The sequence below is a fragment of the Cupressus sempervirens genome, chromosome 8 (assembly GCF_028749045.1).
Source record: "Cupressus sempervirens isolate cs-2001-9-10 chromosome 8, ASM2874904v1, whole genome shotgun sequence".
Taxonomy (NCBI): domain Eukaryota; kingdom Viridiplantae; phylum Streptophyta; class Pinopsida; order Cupressales; family Cupressaceae; genus Cupressus; species Cupressus sempervirens.
Window position 1 is genome coordinate 823,785,475 of NC_143125.1, and position 25,760 is coordinate 823,811,234.

A 25,760-nucleotide genomic window follows, 5' to 3' on the forward strand; every position below is an offset into this window, starting at 1 on the left:
GAAACAAGGAAGGACAAATCTGTTTACCAACACTAATGCATAACCTTTGCACGTCTCTTCATGCTCATGGTTGAGTTTTGGAAGGCCTGTAAGTATGTTCTCCATTGGTTGTGCACGGAAGTGAAGGTGACCCAAAATTCTATGCCAAACCTCACAAGAGCTTAATGAAACATGAAATAAGGCTTGAGTAGGAAGAGTGTAAAGTCTTTAAAGATGTCCATACTGAACTCCAATGACTTTATCTATCTTGATGTTTGAGTTCTTTGGCCATGCAAAAACTTGCCCATCTGCAAATGCAATATGCTATCCTTTGTCTTCCAAAGTTGAGATGAAGAAAAGATTTTAGTTAATGTCTGGAACAAATAGTACATCATTCAATTGGAAAAAAATGCTTGAATTTAATTTAAGAGAGCAGGTCCCAACTCCTTCCTGGGAATAACTGGAATCATCTCCAATGGTCACTTCATATGAATATCTCTGTCTGAACTCATTTAAAAACCCTCTAAATCCGGTAATGTGTTGAGATGCACCATTTTAAATTAACCAAGTGTTGTTGTCAGTAGGCACCTGACTTGAGAGGGCTGAATAGAAAGTGAATCCATCTGTGTTTTTTTGAAAGAGTGTCAACAATGGAAGCTTGAGGCATAGGCCTATTTGGACATTTCATTGCATAGTGGCCATATTTGTCACATCTGAAGTTTGGAATTTTGAAATGCTTTTTCGTTCAATTGAATGTAGAACCATTATTGGATTCCTTATTTTTCTTCCTTTTGAAGTGTCCTTTCCTGACCTTTTTCTTTGAGGAGTGTGAGGTAAGAACATGAACATCTTCATTTGTAGATTGTTGTCCATTGCCTCTCGTAATCAATCTTGGCTCTTCTTGAATGCACTCTTTCTTCAAATAATCAAGCTTAGGGAGTTTTCATCTTGCACTTATCCCTTGTATAAATGACTCCCATGATGTAGGAATACCGTGAGGTGCCAACATGGATAGTTCTTTGTTACCTATATCATAGTTCAACTTATCGCTATCAACATCTTATCACCGATGGAAAGGGCCCATGAAGAGAAAAAGTTGCAAATATGATAATATCAATAAGCTGCCATTAGCACTAAGTCTTCTTGTTGAGAGGGATTGCACTAGGATAATACCCAAAAGGGTGAATTAACTTCATTCTCAAGCAACAACATTGCCACTTCCAAGGTGTACATCGATCTTTCATTCACGTTGAACAAGAGCATGAGCCGCACCTAGCAGCAGCATTGGAATAGTAATGACGGACTCTTTAATTAGCTGTAAAAGTCTATACATCGAGTGTAAGAGCCCCAATGGCTCTGCTACTGTTTCAGTTGTCTTTGAATGTAATTGATGCTCTCCATTTGCACAATATTTATTATTATAATGATATTTTGTGAGTTAATTGTTTTCTACATCTATGGTTTTTGAGCATTCTAATTCAAAAATAATTTCCAATTCGTCATTAGTACTAAGTCACCTTGTCAAGAGGGATTGCACTAGGATAATACTTAGAAGGTGAATCGACTTCATTCTCAAGCAAGAACGTTGCCACTTCCAAGGTGCCCATTGATCTTTCATTCACCTTGAACAAGAGCACGAGCCACACATAGCAGCAACATTGGACTAGTAATGATGGATTCTTCAATTAGCTGTAAAAGTCTATACATCAAGTGTAAGAGCCCCGATGGCTCTGCTACTGTTTTGATGCCTCTGCTACTGTTTCAATTGTCTCTAAATGTAATTGTTTTTGCAATTTTGTAGTTTTGTGTGTTTTTCCACAATTTTTGCTTTTTTGAATTTTTGATAATATATGGAATTCAAATAACAATACTCATTAATTACAATAAACTATTTACTAGCAACTCTTTTATATTCCACATGATATATATACCATGACAAATACAATGCATGTGAAATTTATTTAAAGCTATTGAGAGAACTTGTATCTGCCAGCATGCATCGATTGACAACCAAAAATTGAAGATGCTGCCTTTGAAAACATTCACTGATTCACGCTGAGACTTAGAATTTAAAGAGGGAGGCACTCTTAATGCAAAATGTACTATATGTCTTCTAAATCCTGCCCTGAATTTCAAAGTTCAAACACAGCCTCTCTAAACCTTGGCCGCTGCCTGTAGACTGTTAGTGATTGTCTATAATCCCAAACGTAAAACTTAAAAAGGGCGATGATCTGGATTCAAAATCGTCCTCCAGTCTTGCAAACAATTACCTAGAAAAAATGTTGAAAACTTTTGTTGGCTTTTTACATTGATATAACTACTATGTTTATGGTGGCATCCCTGTTTCTATTACATGTGTATTACATTGAATTGTGTATGCTGGCACTATATGTTGCCCTGAATTTCAAAGTTCAAACACAGCCTCTCTAAACCTTGGCCGCTGCCTATAGACTGTTGGTGACTATCTATAATCCCAAAAGTAAAACTTAAAAGGGCTACTATCTAGATTCAAAATCGTCCTCCAGTCTTGCAAATAATGACTTAGAAAAAATGTTGAAAACTTCTGTTGGCATTTTTCATTGATATAACTATTCCGTTTATGGTGGCATCCCTGTTTCTATTACATGTGTATTATGTTGAACTGTGTATGCTGGCACTCTATCTCATTACTGAATGACTCCTGTGTGTTGCTCAATGACTGCACTATACCTTGTTCTGAAGATGTTGTTTAGTGTGTGCCAAGTGTGAGTGGCTTTGGTTTTGTTCATGAAGAAGTTGTTTATCTTCTGCAATTTCTCAAGTATTTGTGGGTACCTTCATAGTGGTGTTATTGCAGTGTGGCTGTAGAGAATCATTCTAATGAGCTGTTTATGAGTTTGTCTTTTTAACACAGAATGTTTATAAGTTTATGAGCTTTGAATTTGCTTCTTGAGCATTTTTTTGGGAAGTGTTTTGAGTCATGACAGATACTATGTAACACCTGTATGCTGAAAAGACAGAAATGAGCAGGTACGGATTCTATCATTTCATAACAGCTGTGAAAATATACCTATGAGGAATTTCCATAGACTTACTGTATCATAATTTTTCAGTAGCGTAACTTCTCTGTTTTGGGCTATTATCTCTGTGTACCATTTGTAACTCTCCTAGTAATATGCGCCTTTTTGACTACTTGCTGTTTCTTTTGTGCGGCTCGTGTGATTGGGAGGCATATGTTGTTATTAAGAATTCAGTCAGTTTTTATTTAAAAAAGGGGCTGTCGTGTTGTTTGCTTACTAAGCATTTCTCCATGGACACTGCCTGAGTTAAATGCTGTGTGACTTGTAACTACGACAATTTTTGTTTGGCTCTTCTAGAACTTGTGGTGCACCTAGTATAGCTGCTTTAATTTATGAGAGGTGTTTTTTGTGGTAGACCACTGTTACCAATTTTTACTACATTGTGCGAATTGGTAGAACCATTGATGTAAAAATCGCCTGAGGAGATTAATCGCCTGAGGAGATTAATCGCCTAGGCCTGAAAAAGTTTAATTGGGAAAAATCGGGAAAAATTGGCAAAAAATTGGGGAAAAAATTGGGAACTCAAAAACCACTAAATTTGAATAAAAAAATGCGATTTTTTTACAGAATTCAATGTTTTTTTGCATCTAATGACTTAATTACTAACAATACATAAGAAACAATCATGTTTAGATATATATCAATGCAAAAAGAGTTATTAATCGGTAAATTACTAACAAGTAAGTAGTGACAAGTTTTAAATTACTAACAACTAACAAGTTCACAACACATGAGAAGTTGTATTCTCATAAATAAAGTGTCAAATGTGAAGAGTTCAAATAAGCACATCAACATGACTACAAATAAGTACAAATGTCAAATACAGGACTACATCTTCCTCTTCCCAATCGCTTTACTAGCGAGTGCGGGAGAGGGTAAAGCTCTAGAACTAGAACCCCGCAAGGTCTGTGCCTGTGTCTGTGTCTGTGTCTGGGTCTGTGCCAATGCAGGAGATGGTGTAGCTATAGAACTAGATGTCAGTAGCTCCACATTCACTGCGCGCAAGATGTCAAGGTCCTCTGCAGTAAACTCAATGTCATCATCCTCATCATTGCCTTCCTTGATGTCATCCAAATCGATGTCGTATCTAGTTCCACCCCCTTCCTCCTCTGCAGCCTCTTCTGCGGCCTCCCTCTCCAAATTGGAGATGTCCTCCTGTGTAAATAAGGGAGCCCGCTCTTGTGCCGTCCAATCATAATAAGGATCTATCTCATCCAAATCGATTGGCCCAGGAGGATCTTGTTGTGCCCTTTTCATGTGCAATTTAAGATTATATTGCACATAGACCATGTCATTCATCCTCTTTTGGGACAACTTGTTTCTCTTTTTTGTGTGGATGGCCTCAAACAAACTCCAGTTGCGCTCACAATGTGATGGGCTGCAAGGCTATGATAGGATTCTGAGAGCAAATTTTGCAAGATTTGGAGTGCTTGCACCCCAAGTGGTCCACCAAGCCACTGCATCACAAAAATTGTACAATTTAGAAAATACTAATAGACAACAAAAAGTGAAACATAAATGTTAATTTAGCATTTGAGATTCAAAAGTTTGCAAATGTATTACTTGGGGTTTGTGTAAGCCTTGCTCTCTTGCAGAGAGGAGTGGAGAACACCTTGCCTCCTGCTGAAGTGAAGATCTCTTGCTCAATGATGATTTTATCTCTTGTTTCCTCGCTGGTTACCATCTTTTGGACGCACTCACTTAGGCCTCTGATGACCTCTCCATCAGGATCTGCATATGTACCATCAGCCCTAAAACCAAAAACCAAAAACAAATAAGTCTTGCAATTTTAGTACACACCCAACACCCTACGAAAGCAAAATGAACTCAAGTCTTCGTTAACTTAAATTTGAGTAAGAATGAGCTTACGATATACCTAAAACATGGGTTGAGGAAATATCCTGCTGCATGAATGGGTTAGTGGAGCTGATTATTCCACCTTCTATCAATGATCTGCCAAATGGGTTCATATTTGATGCTTTCCCCCTTGTAGTAATTTTTGACAGATTCTTTGGCTTTGTCCATGGCCTCATATAGTTCACCCATTGGCGTTTGGTCTCCATCAACCAAACACAAAACTCTGACTAAAGGCTCAGACACCTGCAATATAAATTTGAAATTAGTTGACAAGTTACAAAATTATTATTTACTTGAGTCACAAACTTAGTATTTTATAAAGTTGTAAAGTGTAAACTAAAAGTTAAAGTTTTGTAGTTACCTTTACTATTTCATCGGCCTTATCTGCAAAATATTTATCAAACACAATCTGCACAACATTCTCTCCTTCACTCTTCTTTGAAAATGTGGAATCAAGCCATTTTTTGGAAACAAACATTTGCTTCAAAGAAACCAAATTATCGAGAATGCATTGCAATGTCAAGAAAATCGTTGCAATCCTTGTGACGACAGGCCTGACAATTTCTTTGCCATAAGTGTGCTCTCTCATCAGGCTAAGGACCCATGGGTGATTGTATATGTATTCTATCACCCGCCTTGCATCCTCCACAATTGGAGTGACCCACTCAAGTTTGCCCATGTCCTCCAAAAGAAGGTCAAGGACATGTGCTGCACCAACTTTTCAAAAATATCAAACTATTAAAAATTCTTGTTATGAAATTCACAATGCACATGCAACATAAAATTACGGTTTACCTGCTGATACATATGCAGTAGCATTGTCTGTGATGATTTGCACCACATTTTCAATGCCAATCTCTAAGACCATGTTCTCCAACATCAATGCCAATGTCTGAGCATTTTTTACCTTGCTGGAGGCATCGATTGATTTCAGGAACACCACATTATCATTATAGCAGGCCAAAAAATTAATTATGGTCCTGCTCTTCCCATCCATCCACCCGTCAGAAAGAATGGTGCAACCAATTTTTGTCCATTCTTGTTTCTGTTCCTCAACAAATGCTTTGGCCCTCTCAATAGCAGTTCCAATAAGCCTACAAAAACAAAATTTAGTTATGTCTTAGATTCTTAGTAATTTTAAATTGATTTAGACTTTAGTAATCAACATTCTAATTTCTAGATAAATTAATTAAAATTTAGAACTAAGTAAAAAGTTAAAAATTAAAAGAAAATCGAGTGTAATAAAATTATTCGCTTACCTGCCACCCAACACAAAACGAGAAGGGGACTTGTACCCGTTTCTTGCAACTGTCAACCCTGTGGCCAAAGCCTCCCAATAGGGACTGTCAACAACACTAATAGGAAGGTTGTTGAAAACCCAGAAATCTGCTAGTGCATTGTCCACTTGGTCATGGACCTCCTTATTCCGTCTAGTGGCCTCTAATGAAGGTTGTGCACTAGGTGTGTGCCTCGGCACAAAATAGCTCCCTATCCTAGAAGCACCTGCTAATCCTGATGGTGCGGAAGTGCTAGGAGGTGTAGGAGTGGGAGTGGAACTTGTGAAAGAAAAATCACCTTGTTTGCAGACATGCGGCCCACGATAAGAGCTGGCCATGCTCTCAATGGCTGCCTCCTCCTCCTGAACATCAACGAAACTGCCCTGGGTCTCTGCTATGGCTGCCCTGACATGCAATTTATTCCGCTCTCTTTGCAATTTTTTTTGCTCTCCAGCTGCGAGCAAGGCATCTTCAAACCTTTTTATTTCTTTTGTTGTACTCTCACAAGGATTCTTATCATGTTTTGAGATCCTTGCGATGTGATATTTGAACCGGTAAATGCCCTCGGATATTACTTTTTCACATTGAATGCAAATCACTTTGGTTGGTTCATCAGGTGCTTCATAGGCATATTTCCATGCCTGATCTCTCGCATTCTTTGGCCTGGTGCCAATGTAGCTTGAAGGGCGTGGAGTCAATGGCCATTTGGTTGCCATTTAAAACTGCTACGGGCTGCCTTATGCATACAAATTAAAAAAAAAAAACTATAAATAAATTATAACAAGATCAAAGTTAACAGTTAAACAAAGAATTCAAGCAACATTCCAATAACAACGCAAATAAATTGAAATCCAAATAACATTCAAACAAACTAGCTGCTAGGGTTTCAAATTTTTCAAAAAAGTGCAAATTTCTAACATAAATTCGATCTAGAATGGAAAAAAATGCAAATGAATGCATTTAATCTTGCTTACATTCATCAAATGCATTCCTAACTAATTAGGAATGTATTTTTATCCATTTACATGCAAGAAAAAAGAATACAATCAATTGCAAAAATAAAAAACAAAGATTCAAATCACTTACCTAGTAACGAAGAAATCGAATCAAAAGGCCTCCAAATGCACTCGATTCCGCCTCTTGCTTGCCAAGAGCTCCTCTATCCTCTCCTCTCCAAAATGCCCTAAGCAATTTAAAAACCGAATGAAAAAAATATGTTTTTTTGTCGCTTTATGTGACTGCCGGGCGCGGGCGATTTTTTTCCAAGAAATTCCGATTTTTAGGCGATTAATCGCCTCTTAATCTGCGATTTTTTTGAAAAAATCTGCAAAAAAAAATCGCAATTTTTGGGGCAACTAAATCGCCAGCCCCAAAAAATTGCGATTTTTTCTAGTATCGCCGATTAATCGGCGATACTCACATCTATGGGTAGAACTGTTATCAACTATTTTTAGTAAAGGTGCCTGTGGTGAGTTTTGTTTCAATTTGATGTTGCTGTTTTGATTTGAGCTTCAGATAAAAATGTTGAGAAAATTGCAATGTTGCTGTCCTAAGAAAGGAATTTCATTTTTTAAGCATTAACAGAAGGGAAAAGTAACTGGAAGGAACAAGTATGCAAGCTCGATGTCTTAACAAAGAGATAGCATAAGCATGTGCTTCATTTCTGAAAATGTTCAAAATAGATACAAGAGTTACACACATGCTATGGAGATAGCCCCCAAGAAAGTATAAAATATACATGAAAAGTAAAATGCATATACAAGAGATACATGTATATGAGATAGAGAGGAGAAGAAGAGGGACTCGTCATTGCTTGTTTGAATGACGAATACCCACGCAAGCTCGACCGGTCCACTTTTGTGCCATCTCTTTGTGTTCTACCTGCATATTTCTGCAATAAAGTAACAATAGTGTCAGTTTTCATTGAGCTCAAGGTCGAATCAACTCATCAGAACCTAATGTACATGGCTACTCTATCTATGAAGTCTGAAAACAAAGAGCAAAATCAGAGGAAGAAATATTAAAGAATGATCTATGTGCCGATTTATTTCTAATGTGTTTGTTTCATGTGTAGTAATAGCTATCTCTAATTAACAAGTGGATGTAAATGCGGCTCCCACAGGGGTTAGAGCTCAGCTTGTTAATAGAGATAAAAATCTCAGGATAAGGAAGCAAGTTTCAAAGTTTTAAACTAAAAAAGTGAAAATGCTAAGTGTTGATGCTGCTGTTCTGAAGTGAATATTACAGAGGCACGAAGTGAATGATATTTTCAATCAAACAAGTATGTTTGCTTCAATCAGAATTATAGGAAACATGACTTCCAAATAGAATGCTATAGACTCTAGAGCATAGTGTTTGAGTTTTATCAGAGCCTGGTATTTTTAGTTTTGGAGCAGCAAATGGAGCATTTTTCCTTTATACCAATGAACACATTAAAACAATAGGGGGTTTTCAAAGTAGAACAAATGTGCATAGTGATACAAAAAAGGAAAAATCTGTTTGTCGTAACTTTCAAATGCCATGAAATTATAAAAGTATTACATAACAAACAGAGCAGAGAGCAATGTTTTCAACAAAAGTATATCTTACCAACAAATCCGCAGACAAAATGTGCCCAGAAAGCTTTGATTTTTGAGCCACAAATGGCTTCAAAATGCCACTAAAACCCTTGCACAACTTCTCGTGGTAGTTGGCAAAGAGAGAAAGGCTTCAAATCTGAAGAAAATAAGATAAATCAGCTGTTGCAAACACAAAAACGCCCAGAAAGAACCAAGTTTGGGCCACAAAACTCCAAAAAGCTTCAGCAAATCCTCAATAATGGTGCCATAAAATGCAGGTCTGCATTTTTTCTATGAACAGCAAGAGGAAACAAGGCCAAAAAGCCCCCAGAAATCTCCATATTGGCCCAAAGAAATGCTCAGCTTTACAAAATCACCCAGCAAGATTGCAAATCGAACCACCAAAAGCTCCAAAAAGGTTCAACAAATCACCTTTTTTTTTCCTCCTATAGCGACCAGCAAATGAGAAGGAACAAATTTGAAAGAAAAGTCTATGAAATACACAGAGATCTCCTTTTTCAGTTTCCAAACCCTCATTTTGTCCATGGCAGCTAGAGCTCAAGCAAAGCAAATGAAGGAATGAAACAAGGGACGCGATGCGTCACAGTTCCTGCCATATGCTATAAAGCTAATGAACTAAGAGTTAAAGCTAATGAATTGACTAATGAGGAACAATAATGAAAACTATCCTTGGTATAGACAGCTCCTGCAAATGTACACTTACAGGCACTTAAAAAAGCCAACAGGGCTAACCAAAAGAGGAAAGAGAATCTGCTGGGGAGCTTAGTATCAATCATAAACATGTAGAAGGATGGATGGAACCTTCCATTTTACAAGCAATGCTGAGTATAGCAGTTCAAGTTGTGTACAACTACAAACCCCTTTTGATATGTATAGACTGTTCCAAAGACAATGAATGATTTTAATAATGTGCGTAAGGCTAAAGCGGTCTACCGACCACCTAGAAAAATAAGTGCCCTTGGAGACAAAGGGTGCAAGAACATTAGAATCTGCTGGCATTAAATCAATTTTCTTTAGTTCTTTGTTCAATGTTAGCCTATGATGGGTTACAGACTGTGATTACAAATGTTAATACAAAGTTCAATTAAGTCTCTAAATCAGTAACACTGGTGATCAACATTAAATCTGATTGCCCTTAAACCAGCTTAATTTTGAAGAAAGGAGACCCGTGAGAATCTCAGGAGAGGCGTTTTTTTAAAACCCAGAAGAGGTTGGCAAATTTTTGTTCCGAAGTACAATCTGTCCCAATTGCACAATCGACAGAAATCATTATTATAAAATAGCATGTCAGAATGCAGAATTTACAAACAGTTAAGGGGTGCACTGCAGCCCTAACATTATACAACTCATCGGGAACTAAAAAGAGAATACTGTGAATCCTATGCTGTGAATAGTAGAATCTAGCATATAGAATATGAAGTACTACCGCTCGGCGAAGATCTCCCAAGGGCCATTTATACCATGACTATATATTTCAGGAGGTAGTTTACTATTGCTGCATGTTTAAAGTAAAAAATGATGTATAATTATGTTGCTTATTCATACCATCCCAAGGCTGATACTGCATGGGGCAAGCTGAGGAGTCCAGCACCGACCATGGCAGTAACATTGTGGAATGCTGCGTACCACCAGTTTGCATTACGAGATGATGTGATTGGAAGCCAATCTTCATAAGCCTTTGCTTCTTTCTTTTCTGCTTCACTATTTCCATTTAAACTGTCCTGTAAGGAGCACCAAAACTAGTTAAATTTAGGAATAGTGATGTCAATAGTAATGACTATCCAAACCAGGCAATTTAACAAAAAGACTTTTAAGTCAAGCGCTAATAGAATTGAAAAAGAAGCTTTTTGTTGGTTTCCTGAAGATGGAGGAGGAGAAGGCTCAAAACATTGACCGATTTATTAATATTATAGTTTAAGTTCTTAAAAAAAAACCTTTCAGAAAATAGCATTCTAAACGAGATCCATGAAAATAGCATTCTAAACGAGCTTCATCAGAAATGAAGGCTACCAAGGCTGATCCTCAAGTGAAATGTGGCTTTAAGGGGAATATTCCACAAGAAATATATGAAACAATTTTTAACCAATAGATTAGGACCAAAGTTATATATTTATCTGCAGTACCCTGCACTCATCCTGCTACCTACAGTATGAGACTGAAGAAAATCCATTCTAAAGCAACACTAATTTTTTTGCAGATGAAACAGGGCTTTTGATTATGGTTTGATCATTACTATTAGTGAAGTGGTAGGTGAAATTACATGTAAGTTTCTGCTTATTCCTTTTACCTAAAACTTATATTCTTCCCCAAATTATATGTACAAAAGTGGGAAAAAGCAGCAAGAAAATTCAATAAATCATCAAATCACCTAAAAGCACTAGTTTGGCATCTTCTAAGCAGCAGCTGCAAATAATACTCAACAAGCTCTTTCCATGAACCTTGGCCATAAGTAAATGGTTAATAAGAAGAGCAAAAACATAATAATTTCATCCAAGTATTTAAATAAACCCCAACCCATGAATTGCTGAACTGTGAGCTTTACAAGTTCAGCAGGTGCAGGGTGAAATACTGCTGGCTATTCATGCTAGGAAAAGTTGCCCAATTTAATGGAAAACATGGATAGGATTTCTTGAAGCACTCTGAAAAGGGTGAAACTACTCAGAGGGCCATTCCAATATTAAAGTCAAGCATGTACCAAATAGAGTCCTAGTAATTGCTACAAGACCCATTAGGACAAATGTTTTACAATACTTCACTTGGACAAGGCATTGCGATTGCATGAACAAACTGTAAGTGAACTGAGCAGGGCTGTATATATCAGTAACGAGAAAAACCCCTTCGAAATTCTCATTCAACTTTTCAAAAAGAACGAAATCAGTTTTCAAAATTCCTGGCAAATCTTCCGTTTAAGTAAACCGAGGCAAATCGTGAATAATTGACATTCACTTTGAAGTTGTCCTAAACAATCAAATCAATTTCAGGAGATCTTTTCTTGGCCCTTAGCTCTGAGGTCAAACTCAAATTACCAAACTTAAAAATAAGAAAAGTAGTAGATATTTACCAGAGCAAAATAAATAAGAGATATTTTCGAAATTGCTGGCAAATCCTTTATTTGAGTAAACCGAGGCAAATCGACCACGGATAATTGACAGTCCTTTGAACTCACCTTAAAATTTGAAATTAATTTCAGCAAACCTTTTCTTATCCCTGAGCTCTGAGGTGAAGAGAAGTAGGAAATATTTTCCAAAGTAAGATAGATAAGAGATATTTTCCAGAGGCAAATCAACAGGGAACAATTTAATAGCCAATTTGAACTCATTTCAAATCAATTTAAGCAAATCTTTTCTCCGTACTGAGCTCTGAGATCAAACTAAAACTATAAAACTGATACAAGAAACAAGATTCCAACTAATATATTCTAAACAAGAGTTTAAGAGGAAATCAGGTACTATCACTTGCCGGTGAAAGTACAAGAATCATGGCATGCAAGAGAAGAAAACAGAGTGTGCCCATTAAGCCCAATTCGCTAGAAACAAGAAGCTTAAGACCTGAGATGAAAACACTTTAATCTAAAGAACTGAAAAGGAACCAATAAAAACCCCAACTTACTTGGATCATTGGGAGTAATCATGGCAACCCCGTTGAAAGAACAAGACCCAGTTTGCGTGCCCATCTCATGATAATAATTGTTGAAGGCATAAGAAGCATGATGCGCAACAATATTAGGCTCGTAACAATTCTCGCCGTCTTGAATAGCTTGGCAATCAGCTCCGCCGCTCCCGCAGGCCCAATCTAAGGCCGCCTGAAGAAGCTTAGCCGACTGACACAGCGGTTTTTACATAGTTTTTACATTAAGTTTTAGATAAGAATAACATTAATCATCATTTATTACATATAGATATGTTCGACAATCTTTTCAACTATGGAAGCTTTTTCCCACCACCTTATGTTCTAATTTCAACTTAATTTCGATTGAAGACAAATATTTTTTCCTTGCCTAAATTGCTAAGAGCCAATGACATGGCAAAGAAATTGTATTTTAATATGTTTTAAATATATTTTAATTCATCAACTTTTAATGGAACTTAAAGTTAGGGAAAAATTGTAATAACCCCAACAGGTTATAACTTCTTCAAACACCAAAAATCTTTATACTTCAATGGTTTGACATTTCGTCAAACACTTTGCAAGCAAGCTCTAATACCACTGTAATAATCCTGCTCAATTCCGACTTTAAAATGCTGATTGAAGGCTCGAAGAATTTTGTCAAACACTTTGCATACAAGGGGTCATATGACTGATATAACTTTTCAAATTGCTACAATGACTTGTTTTGATTTGCCTCAAAGAGAATGCTTACAAAAAGACTCCAGATTGTCTAAATAATGACCTAACATGAATGTGCAACTAATTTTTGGCAATATTCAATACATATATGTGACTTAAACTACTTGCAAAATGCAGCTACAACAATTAATAATTATGATAAATACTTCAGATGCAACCTAGGATGGCTTTAATGCACTTACAACCAAGTGTCATTAATATAAACACTTAGTATGCAAAATTATAACATTATTTATGCCAAAAAGAGAACTTACAACCAATTGATATTTTGTCAAACAATTGGAATGCAAACTAATAAGCTGATCATCAAACTCTAGGCATGCAGTATAGATAGTCTAAAAATTACAATGCTCTTTCAATTGCAAAATCCTAGCCTTCCTTTGATACCAATAATGCCAAATGGCAAACAAAGACAAGTACAATATGAAAGAGTGAAGTGCTGAAGCTATAGTTGGTACTCAGCAGAAAACCTACATTTCTTAGTAAATATGCCAAATGAGAAGTGAGAACCTGATTGTAGATGGCTGTAATAATTTTCTACAATGCTGCTCCCTTTTGCTTTGCTTTTTTCCGATCTGCTTTTTCCAATTTCTTTTTCCGGATTTGCTTTTTCGAACTGCTTTTTTGGAGTGCTTTTTCGAAGCTATTTTTTTGGACTGCTTTTTTCAGGTCTGCTTTTTCGGCCTGCTTTTTTCGGCCTGCTTTAAAATGGCTTCCTATAATTTCAGACCTGCTAGAAATGACCTCCAATAATTTCGGCCCTGCTAAAATTGCCTCTTGAAATGCTGAAATGCTGAAAATGGCCTTAGGCCCAATGATGCCCTAGCTGAAGTGACTGAAGTATCACCTCCAAATGTGCAACCCTTCAGAAGATATTTCACTTCCTCAATTATGCTAATCCAAGGGAGTTTTCGTTCTCAAAGATCAACTGATTATCTGAAACCACTTGGCTCCACAATAGACTATGTGACTGAACACAATTTGATGTCAAGAGAGAAATAAACAACTGGATGATTAGAATGAAGCCCGGCGTGCTTATTTATTCTTTTTTCTCCACTTTCTCTAGAAGCTTCTAGAACATTATTTTATTTTATCTATTAAGTGACTTTATAAAATATTTTATAATTCAAGTCACTTTATTAAATTAATTAAATATAAAGTTACCTTTTAATATTTATTTATTTGATAACTTTATAAATAATTAACTTAATACCACTTATTTATTTAATTAAAATAATTAATTAGTCATCCTCATAAAATATTCATTATTTTGGACAACCTAATTAATTAAATTAATTAAATCAAATTGCCTCGAAAATGGGGACATAACAGTCCGCCCTTCCTGAAATTGCTTGTCCCCAAGCAATGGCTGAACAATAAACCAATCAATCCGCCTGGATCCCAAATGTCGTCATGAACTATACTACTGTCAATTAACACAAGCTCTTGTAATATCCTCTGCAATATAACCAAGAGGAATCCATAATCAAACTGACAATTACAGCTCAACCAAACTCCAAAATCACAACTGCCACAGTCAGAAACCCACGAGACACAAACTCTTAGAAAATCAAAACCCAAGTAAAGTGGACAAATCAAACTGCCAACATAGTAAATACCATCAACGCATCCCACTAGCCTATACGGAATGTACAATCCAACTTTACAACAATGGCGAATGCTCCCGAATGAAACTGTACCAAGTATGGAGAATCCATACACTGTACAACTCCTGCAGTCAACACAACTCTGCAGATCACCGGCCACTGTCTCATAACCATAACTCCCATGCACTGCTGATGGTGAAAAGACATCACAAGATAAACAGCAAGAAATGGAACCCAAACCAAATTTGCCTGCCATCAACTCCTCAACACAAGGATCAAATGCTAACTGATGTACATACCTTGCAGTATAATGTTGATAAAAAGAACAAACCTCAGTCAACAGCTCACCATGAACAAGTGATACAACTCACTGTGACTTATCACTAGCTAAGTCAGGAGATGTCATAGCCAAAGGAGTGGAATCAATAACAACAACTGCTGAAGCATCACTCCCAAACTCCTGCTCTAAGTCATGTATTATCAAGCTGTCAACCGCAGAACCTATCGCCATGTGATGCCCATCACAACTCTCATCCCGAGGCATCAAACCATCCCATAACTGATGACAAGCACTAGGAACCAAAGTACATCTCTGTATCATCATCTCATCAACATGGTCATCAAAGGTAAATTGATGAGCATACCTCACAGTGTAATGCCAATAGAATGCGCCAATCTCAGTCAGTGGCTCAGACTGCAATCCAGATGTAACTAACTGCAATCGATCACTAACCAAGTTGGAACTGACTACTACCTCCGAAGACATCGCCAAGGGAGTAGTATTACTAGTAGGAAACTTTCCAACTGTCGGCTCACCAACATCACACATGATCTTTGATACAACATCTCTAGTCTTCGTGCCATCAGTACTAGAGGCCACCACCATGTCAGGCATATCACAACAATCTGCTGCAGCACCCAACTCAACTGAACCTGACTCTAGTGGGAACGAACCTGATATGCCAATGTTAGTATCAAGGATGGATGCATCCCCATCTCCACTGTCTTTGACAATCTCGACCATGGACATCCTTGGATCACCAGACACCACAGCTTGTGACTGTACAGAATCTGGTAAAGACTGCAGTCGCTCTAACTCCATGGTCACCTTAGCCAAATGAAACTGTGACTCCTCGAAAGCCAACTGTGTACTCTCAAGAATCTCAGAAGTCACCTCGAGCTGCTGAGTAAGCTCACTCACCTCATCTTCCTTGGCCGATAATGCATCGTATGCTGTACTCTCCCACTCCATAAGATAATCTTTGTCGGCTACCAACTGCATATAATTTTGTCTCAGAATCCGAATAGCCTCCCATAAAGAGTGGATCTTTGTCAAGGAAAGATAACTGCCTCCTTGCTCATCACTAGTAGGAGAACCCCATCCATAAATTGCTAACAATTGACGAGCAACATCGAAATGCTAGCAAGCGATAGCAATGTCTCGCTCACTAACTCTCAACTGACTAGACACATGATGGCACTGGCTAGACTGTCTCCTACCAACCTCCTCTGACGCACTGTCTAAAGGAGTATCCTCAAAGTTACTGGTCTCTAGAGTATTACCATCCATATCCTGGGAATCAACTCCAAAGCTCATATCAACATACGGAGTATCAAAGTCTGTAGCACTGCTGTCCAACTCCTTTGTACCAAAAGAAACTGCCAAGGAAACTAAGTCTTCAAAACTGCCCACTGCATCCTCCTGGATGTCATCAATGCCAGTATGATCTTGGGACTCATCTGTACACACTGCCAAATATGAAAGATCATCAACACATTCCAGCAAGAATGGTCGACTGGATATATGAAGAAAGCCCATCATCGGTGTATAAAAACTAATACCAACATCGGACAAGCTGCTGGCACAAGAAAAGACAACACCATGCAATCTACTAATCAAATCCATGATAGCACCCAAACAATCACTGCTACCAAAAAGTGTTAAAGATCTCCAGTTAACTGAATCCCAAACGCCAATATAACAATCTCGAGTCCATATCCGTAAACTAGAATCAGTTGGTAACTCAAGCAAACTCCTCACCTAAGTAATATGACCAATACCAACTAACTCCACATACCTGTCTGACATTGTCCCTGTATCTTGGATGTGAATGCAAGATGAACTCACAACATTATCAATGGCCACATATGATTTACGTGCCGCAGAAAGTTGAGTATCGGGAGTGCAAGATGAAACTAAACTCAACTCCATGCCATGCTTATCCCCATGTCTCTCCCAGTCCTGTAATGCCAATGGAATATTCACCAAAGAAGCTCGAGTGTCCTCAAGCTCGCGAGAAAGCCTATCAACTTCCTTCTCCTCCTTCCTCAAGGCATCTGAATAGTCTCCGACAAGGCTAAGAAGATGGTCACGATCTGATAGAAGATGTAAATAACTCAACTTCATCGTTCCCATTCCTTCCCTACTCACCTGTAAGTCAACACAAGAAGACTTTGCCTGAACTCCCTTATGTCTACCCTGTAACTGAATCATCCGGATGTGATCCTTTATCATATCCCACATCCTGTCATGATGAGATAATGAAGTCACAATACTGTCTTTGCTCACCTTCAGCTGGCTGGACGAATCATGTGAAGTACTACCAGCCTCAACCTCATGTGATGAAGCATCTAACTGTGCCTGGTACTCTCTCTCTGCAAAGTCATGAATGCTCAATGTCGGCTCATCTCTACCAGGTATCTCACCATCATGCACAACAACATCCTCATAATCATCATTTGAACCCACTACGCTGTAGTCACTGCCTGTTGGAACCAAACCATCCTGAGTACCTGAGACATCACCCTTTGGCAACCTGTATACAACTGTCGCAACTTGAGTATCAAGTTGACAATTACTGTCCATTAGCGTAATATCCTTCACCACTTCTTCCTGTGGCTAAACTGAAACCTCTGCCTCGTTGCAAGCTTGTTTCTCAAACTCCTCATTAAAGTTCTTGGTAACATCCCTCACTGTATCAGTCGGTGCTTTGCGAGAAGATCTGCCAAATATAAATCCAGTCAACTTATCCACCTTAGCTGGGTCAGACAGCATGTCATTCATTATACGGTGGTGCTTAACCAACAGTTCAGACATGTTATGGCTTATTTTCCTAAGCTCATCTCGAATGTCTAAATAACCATCCTTTCTACTATTCTGACTTTGGATACTGTGTCTATCAATTGTCCAAGATCGTGCCCTCTGAGACTCTGTACTATACTTGTCCATTTTGGATAAAGTAGAGTGCTGATCACTCATGTAATTCGGTTCTCACCCCACAGGATGGCAAGAAAACCGCTCTGATATCACTGTAATAACCCCAACAGGTTATAACTTCTTCAAACACCAAAAATCTTTATACTTCAGTGGTTTGACATTTCGTCAAACACTTTGCAAGCAAGCTCTGATACCACTGTAATAATCCTGTTCAATTCCGACCTTAAAATGCTGATTGAAGGCTCGAAGAATTTTGTCAAACATTTTGCATACAAGGGGTCATATGACTGATATAACTTTTCAGATTGCTGCAATGACTCTTGTTTTGATTTGCCTCAAAGAGAATGCTTACAAAAAGACTCCAAATTGTCTAAATAATGACCTAGCATGAATGTGCAACTAATTTTTGGCAATATTCAATACATATATGTGACTTAAACTACTTGCAAAATGCAGCTACAACAATTAGTAATTATGACAAATACTTCGGATGCAACCTAGGATGGCATTAATGCACTTACAACCAAGTGTCATTAATATAAACACTTAGTATGCAAAATTATAACATTATTTATGCCAAAAAGAGAACTTACAAACAATTGATATTTTGTCAAACAATTGGAATGCAAACTAATAAGCTGATCATCAAACTCTAGGCATGCAATATAGATAGTCTAAAAATTACAATGCTCTTTCAATTGCAAAATCCTAGCCTTCCTTTGATACCAATAATGCCAAATGGCAAACAAAGACAAGTACAATATGAAATAGTGAAGTGCTGAAGCTATAGTTGGTACTCAGCGGAAAACCTACATTTCTTAGTAAATATGCCAAATGAGAAGTGAGAACCTGATTGTAGATGGCTGTAATAATTTTCTACAATGCTGCCTCCTTCTGCTTTGCTTTTTTCCGATCTGCTTTTTCCAATTGCTTTTTCCGGATTTGCTTTTTCCGTTTTTGCTTTTTCGAACTGCTTTTTTGGATTGCTTTTTTCGGAGCTATTTTTCGGACTGCTTTTTTCGGACTGCTTTAAAATGGCTTCCTATAATTTCAGACCTGCTAGAAATGACCTCCAATAATTTCGGCCCTGCTAAAATTGCCTCTTGAAATGCTGAAATGCTGAAAATGGCCTTAGGCCCAATGATGCCCTAGCTGAAGTGACTGAAGTATCACCTCCAAATGTGCAACCCTTCAGAAGATATTTCACTTCCTCAGTTATGCTAATCCAAGGGAGTTTTCGTTCCCAAAGATCAACTGACTATCTGAAACCACTTGGCTCCACAATAGACTATGTGACTGAATCACAATTTGATGTCAAGAGAGAAATAAACAACTGGATGATTAGAATGAAGCTCGGGGTGCTTATTTATTCTTTTTTCTCCACTTTCTCTAGAAGCTTCTAGAACATTATTTTATTTTACCTATTAAGTGACTTTATAAAATATTTTATAATTCAAGTCACTTTATTAAATTAATTAAATACAAAGTTACCTTTTAATATTTTATTTATTTGATAACTTTATAAATAATTAACTTAATACCACTTATTTATTTAATTAAAATAATTAATTAGTCATCCTCATAAAATATTCATTATTTTGGACAACCTAATTAATTAAATTAATCAAATCAAATTGCCTCCAAAATGGGGACATGACAAAAATAATAAAAACTTACTGGTTCAAAAAGCAAAACTAATAGCATTTGCACGAATGCATAAGTATTCCTGCCTTAGGCAGGAACTAATAATGAAATGATTTAGGGTTGAATCCCTAATATCTCTTCTCATGTCCATGTGAATTAGAAAGGCTTTTGCTTTTATTAATTTTCACTTCATAAATTTGCTAAGTCTACAAAACAAATTTGCTAAGCGATAAAGTTTTCCACATTATTAATGTTGCTCAACATTAATAATATTTTTTTTAATAAATGTTTTTTATTAATGATTGACTTAAGACTTAGAATATTGTTTGTCAATTTAAAACATTTTAATTTTTTTTATCAAATCATTAATACGAATAGCAAATATAAATTATGTTAACATTATTGAATTAATTTAATAATCAATTAATAATATCAATATAGTTTGTATTTATTATTAATAAATTTGTTAACAATAAACATTGAGTATGTTAATGTTATTAATTATTTTGATCATTTTAATAACATCAATATATATTTAATGTTTATTATTAATAGATTATTATGATTTCTCGAATAAATATTAGAATATATTGGAAATAATTATATATTTTTTATATATTTTAAATTGATAGATATTTTTGGCAAAGTTTGACATAGTGATGGGATGGAAAGTTAGATAGAGTTATTGCTTTTCAAAGACTTTTGGGTTCTTATTTAGGAGATATGACTGCATTTATAAGGGTATTTATGATGAGATTATCAGGCCATGACTTTTGGGCCACTTATGCCCCTTTTTGAAGACTTTTGAGGAGCTCAATTTTGGCTTTTAAGATTGAATTCGACCAAGGAATTGGTGGCTGGCATTTATGATGCAGTGAGATGTAAAATGCATAAGTATGAGCTTAAGGCCCATTTGAAGTGAGTTTTAGTTTTAGCACATTGGGGGACTTGTGATTTTTGTTCAATCCTTCTCATTCTTGCCTATTTATTATAACTCAGTTTATGAAAGTAATAAAGATAACTTTGGATATCATTTTTATCAATTGTTTTTACGCTCTTGTGTTTGCAGAACTATGTATCTGTATGATTGATGAACTTGTTAGCAGTGTTCCACAGGGACGCGTCCCTTATGTTTTTGGGGTCGTACCTGTACCAGAGACAAAATGGGGATGCTGGGATAGATTTCGGCCATCCCCCTTTTGGCAAATTTTGAAACGTCCCTGAAACGGCCAATTTTTTTTGGCTGGAAACTTGGGGACGGTTAGTAGTACTAGGGATGGTTTTGCCGTCCCCTATCCATCCCCGAAACTGCTGGCCATCCCCTTTTCTCCAGCCAATCTAGTAAAGGCAAAACACCCCCCAAAAATCATTTTTTAAAATTGTTTGTTGTCCATGCAGCCCCTAGTCGTATTAAAGACATAAAAAAAATATGCAACCCATTTTTGGTCCATTAAAACACTAACTTTTCTACTCATTTTTAGATTTGACATACTTGCTAAGAGGAAGAAAAAAAACATAAGAGCAATAGCAGCAGTGAGGAAGGATTGTGTTTAGTATTTATTAACTATTTTAGTTGCACTTCTTTTTATTTCATTATGATTTCAGCATGATACTTGGAGCCTTTAGGCATTTTGATTTTATCTATATATGTATGTAATATTGTTATAATGGAAGTACTTAGTATTTGCCATTTGATAATATTCCATGTATTGATCTTCTAAAATGTCTATGGTGAATGGTTTATCAATGTTATGATATGCATATTTGAATTTTGTCTTTATATATAAAAAATTCTCTATGTTTTTAATTGCCATCCCCTGAGGTGCTGTCCCCTAAATTTTGGCTTCGACCCGTATCTGCACCAAAAACACGTCCCCGTCCCAGAAACTCCGTGGAGCATAGCTCGTTAGTAAAAAAAATGTTTTTCTTTCAAATTTGTCTCACCATGTCATACGTTTTCTGTTATAAGTGTAATGTGCAGGTTACAAGTCGTGTCAAGTGGGTGTCATAGGCTCTTTATCATGAATTTTCGATTCCTTTATAGAGCAATTAGGCATTTAGACTTTTCTGTAAATTATTGATGTGCATGCCTAGAAAAGACAAGTTGTGTGAGTTTGGATTTGTTACTCTGGTGTTCAAGTGTTTTAGTTTTCTGAGTATCATAAGTAATTTTTGGTGCATCACCTTAGTCTTAAAGTTTTAATTCTGTTATCCTTCTATCTCTTTGCCTCCAAGTTTTAAGTTATGTTTGAAGAGCAAATAGGTGAAGCATCATAAGGAGCCAGCCTAGAACCCGAAGATTCGCTCCTATTTCTGGTACACCCACTACCTAGGAGTGTTTCCATGTTTCTCGAAGTGATTGGTTTTTTCAAACTCAATCAAGGGTGCAACTTTTAGAGATAACAACTACATTATTCATGCGAGCATGTTCGTGTTTATTGTAGATGGGCAACTTCTTCACATAGAGAGCAGGATGTGTTTAAACATTGCATAGACAAGATTGACGGAGCAGTCGGCAGTGTGGACAAGCAGAGGTCGGGTGTGCAAAAAATGGCAGGAACATAGTTATGGTGGAAGCTGAAGTGTTGACGTGTACACATTGGATGGAAATTGATGATGTGGTTAAGCATGACAACAATACTAGGCAAGTAAAAAATTTTCATGAAAAATGACCATGTTGTTTTTTGGGAGTTTGGACACAAAAGAGAAGTCGAGAGTTATTTTTTGTGATATGGTTTAGTCGTGGCTTTTGGAGAAGTAGAACCTTGTTTTGAGTTAATTTTTTTAAGTTTTGGAGGACTATTTGGTGAGTTCTACAGTTGTATGGTAAAATTTGAACCTAAGCTGGCTGTAATTCAGTAGTGGTTTTCTAGTGAAGAATTTGATGCCTGTAATGTTGAAGAACCAGTAGCATTGCAATTGTATCCAGTGTGTGTTACTAACTCTTAGTAAAACAAGAGCCTAATCAGATAGTTATTTCCTATTCATATTTCTGATTGTTAGGGGTTGTAGCCTCTGATTGCTAAGGTTTGTGCCTATATTGGTCTTGAATGAGAAAAGGAGTTGCTACTCTTCTTTGTACTAGGTAGTTGCCCATTTTTGTTGGAGGTTAGTGATATTGTGGTTTTTACCCAAAAGGGTTTCCAGTTTTCCACAAGATAAACATGTGTTCTTGTCTTCTATGCTTTTACTTAGTTTGCTTATTGTTTTTAAAGTTTTAGAATACTGATTCACCCCCTCCCCATCCTAGTATTCTTGTGCTTTTCAACTTCCGCTCAATTTGATCACAATTTGAAGCACAATAGTGGCTCTGAATTGAACTGCAACCTAGAACGATTCATTGGATTGTTTCACCATTTCAAAGTGAAAAATAGTTGAAGAAATTCCCAGTTTCTCAAGTTCTTCCTTTTGTAAACCCTTGTCACAAACACTTTAAACAAATTCACAATTATTGTAATGTCCCCATTTTTAGCAGGTTCTTGTAGTTGGCTTGGTTAGTTCACCATTGCAACCCTCATGAGCTGACAATGGGATTTGAGGGTCTCAGTTGTGGGGTTATAGGCTTTTCAACAACCTATGGTGTGTTTTGGCTCCATTTGAGGCACTTGCTATTTATAGCAAGTCTAACTGTGGGTTTCGATGAGCTCCGTTGCGTCAAACGAGTTAGGTGATGCTCTCAGTTTTTATTTCGGGCTTCTGGTTTAGGCTCCAAGAATCTTGGAGGGAGTGCCTATTTATAGTAAGTCAGCCTGTCAGGTTCATTCATCGTCTTTTATCATCAGGATCAATTTGGTGTTGTCAGATTTTGATTTTGATGCTTCTTCAGTTGTTTTTGCAAGACAGGTGAATTATTATTATTATTCATCTAAATACGTTGAGGTTGCTATTTTTGTTGGTGTTGTTTGTTGGTCGCCTTAGTATCATAGCTCATTCGAACCAGGATGAAAAGTTTTAAATCATGGGAACAAAAAACCATGGCCTTGTGTGTTAGAACTTTAAGTTATGGTGGAAAAGTTCATTTTCTAGAGCCAAAAGCAATTAATAAATTATATTAATGACATTTTATTATATTTTAATGTTGTGCAGAGTAAGCTTCTTAAGTGGAGTTCTTTTGAGAAACTGGTGCCATTTGGAGATTATAATTATGAGGACATTTGATGAGAAAAGCATCTGATTAAGTATTTATTTTTCTCTTGTTGTCTTTGTGACACTTCTGAAGTTCTGAAATTCTGTGCTGACGTATAAGGGTTTGGGATCTATAGCTGAAGTATTGTAGATTCAATTCTTAGATTGATTGGCAAATTGTGCTGAGGTATACAATTTGTCATTTGCTAAGAAGAAGTTTAATTTTTTTTGCTGCTAGAGGTTGTTCTAGAATTTGTGAAGGGATTCATTGGAATTGTTATATCAAATTGTGTGCCGGTTAATTTGGAGTTGGTTGAGCACCAATTTATATCTATTGCTGGGTGTTATTTTCTATTTGTACTTTGGGAGCAACATTTTCCAAATCTGTAGTTGCATTTGTTTGTTGATAAATTCTTTGTTGTTGCTAGTCTTCATTTCAGAGGGTTTCAAGGCATGTCTTACTTGTAAGTTCATGGAGTAACTTCTTCTATTTTTGGGTATTGTTGATTTAGACAATAGGGGATATTTTATCAACTGGGTTGTTGGTATTTTATGAAAATACTCAGTATCTAAGTTGATATTGAAATTTGGAATTTTTCAGCTGAATATTCACTATGTAATATCTAAATTTTTGGGTTCAAATTATTTTTGCAAAATCTTCTAGTTTGCTGCTATATTGTTGAATCATAATTGCAAAACCTCAAGAACAAAAACAAGAAATCAATTATTCAGCACAAATTGTTTGAGAGCCAGTCGGTTTATTACAATTATGAAATGTATAATAAACAAGTTCGATTTCTACCTCCAAGCCTTTATAATCTCCCAAGTACATATCGAGCTTGTAGCTTCAAGCTCACACCTCGCATAACTTAAAGAATACAGACCGTATAACATTTGAACATTTGAATTATTATATACAATTATTATGCCCTCCTTTGGTGCCAAGCATACTAATAATCGAATCATTAAATATACTTGTCAAACTTAATATTATAAGCTTTGAAATAATCGTTAATTAAGTTCCACTTAATTAACGATTTTAAGCTAAATTATTAGCTTATTGACTCCTTCAATTGATTCATTCAGAATCCATGTGCTCTTTGCATGACCCTGATGAAAAGATACCCTTGCCAGGAATAGTACTGACCATAATTTGACTTACTATAAATAGTAAGTCTCAGATTAAAAATTCTGTAGATATCACTACAATTCTGTACTTTTATCAAACTGTTTAGATGCCCTGCTAAACATATTAACCCTGACTTTCCTGAAATAGTCACACTTACTATAAATAGTAACTATGCCAATCTGACTCAAACGAAGAACCTAAACAATCCTGATCAATGGTGTGGAGAATTGGCCGTTGGCTTAGTCAATTGAGATCCTCTATCCAACTCATTAGCCTACAAGGATCAATTAATAGGCTAATCCCTCAAACTCTAATGCTCACATGAAAGAGAACATTACACTTAGTTTGGCAATTTCATAGGCTTGTCGGTATAACACATGTATGATAGTTGGTTTCTGTAAGAAAATCCCTGTAATTGACACTCTTCATTTGGACACTGTTTATTATTGTAATGATACTTTGTGAATTTATTGTTTTCTGGATCTATGGTTTTTGAACAGTCTAATTCAAAAATAATTTCCAATTCTTTGTTGCTCCGAACTTAGGAATCTGCAAGTAGTTAACTTTTGAATTAGTTTCAGCATCAAAATAATATATGAATCAGGCATTTTACACTACAACAATACAAATTTCTTCCACGTAACTTGTAACATCACAAGACAGATAGCATTCATAAGGAGGACATACATCCTGAAGTCCAGGTTTCTGATGAGATGACCTTTTCAACCCATATCTGATTGTTTCAGAACATACACTATGCCCTTGATTCTCTGTTTCTGCAAGAGTAATACTTGTATAAGAAACCACTGTCATTTAAGCAACATTTAAATCCAGCACAGAGCTCCCACAAAAGGGACTAAGTACTTGGGTTGTGGAGCATTTATCAAGGTACAATTACATTTTACAGGCAGTAAGTTCAATGAAAATTGTTCTCAATAGT

The 25,760-nt window shown here is 36.5% G+C and overlaps 1 protein-coding gene across 2 annotated transcripts in view; it reads left to right on the forward strand.

Annotated features, from left to right (window-relative positions):
• LOC149544935 (protein NEDD1-like) overlaps positions 1–25,760 on the forward strand; it is a 214,264-nt gene that overhangs the window by 52,242 nt on the left and 136,262 nt on the right. The gene's annotated exons all lie outside the window — the stretch shown is intronic.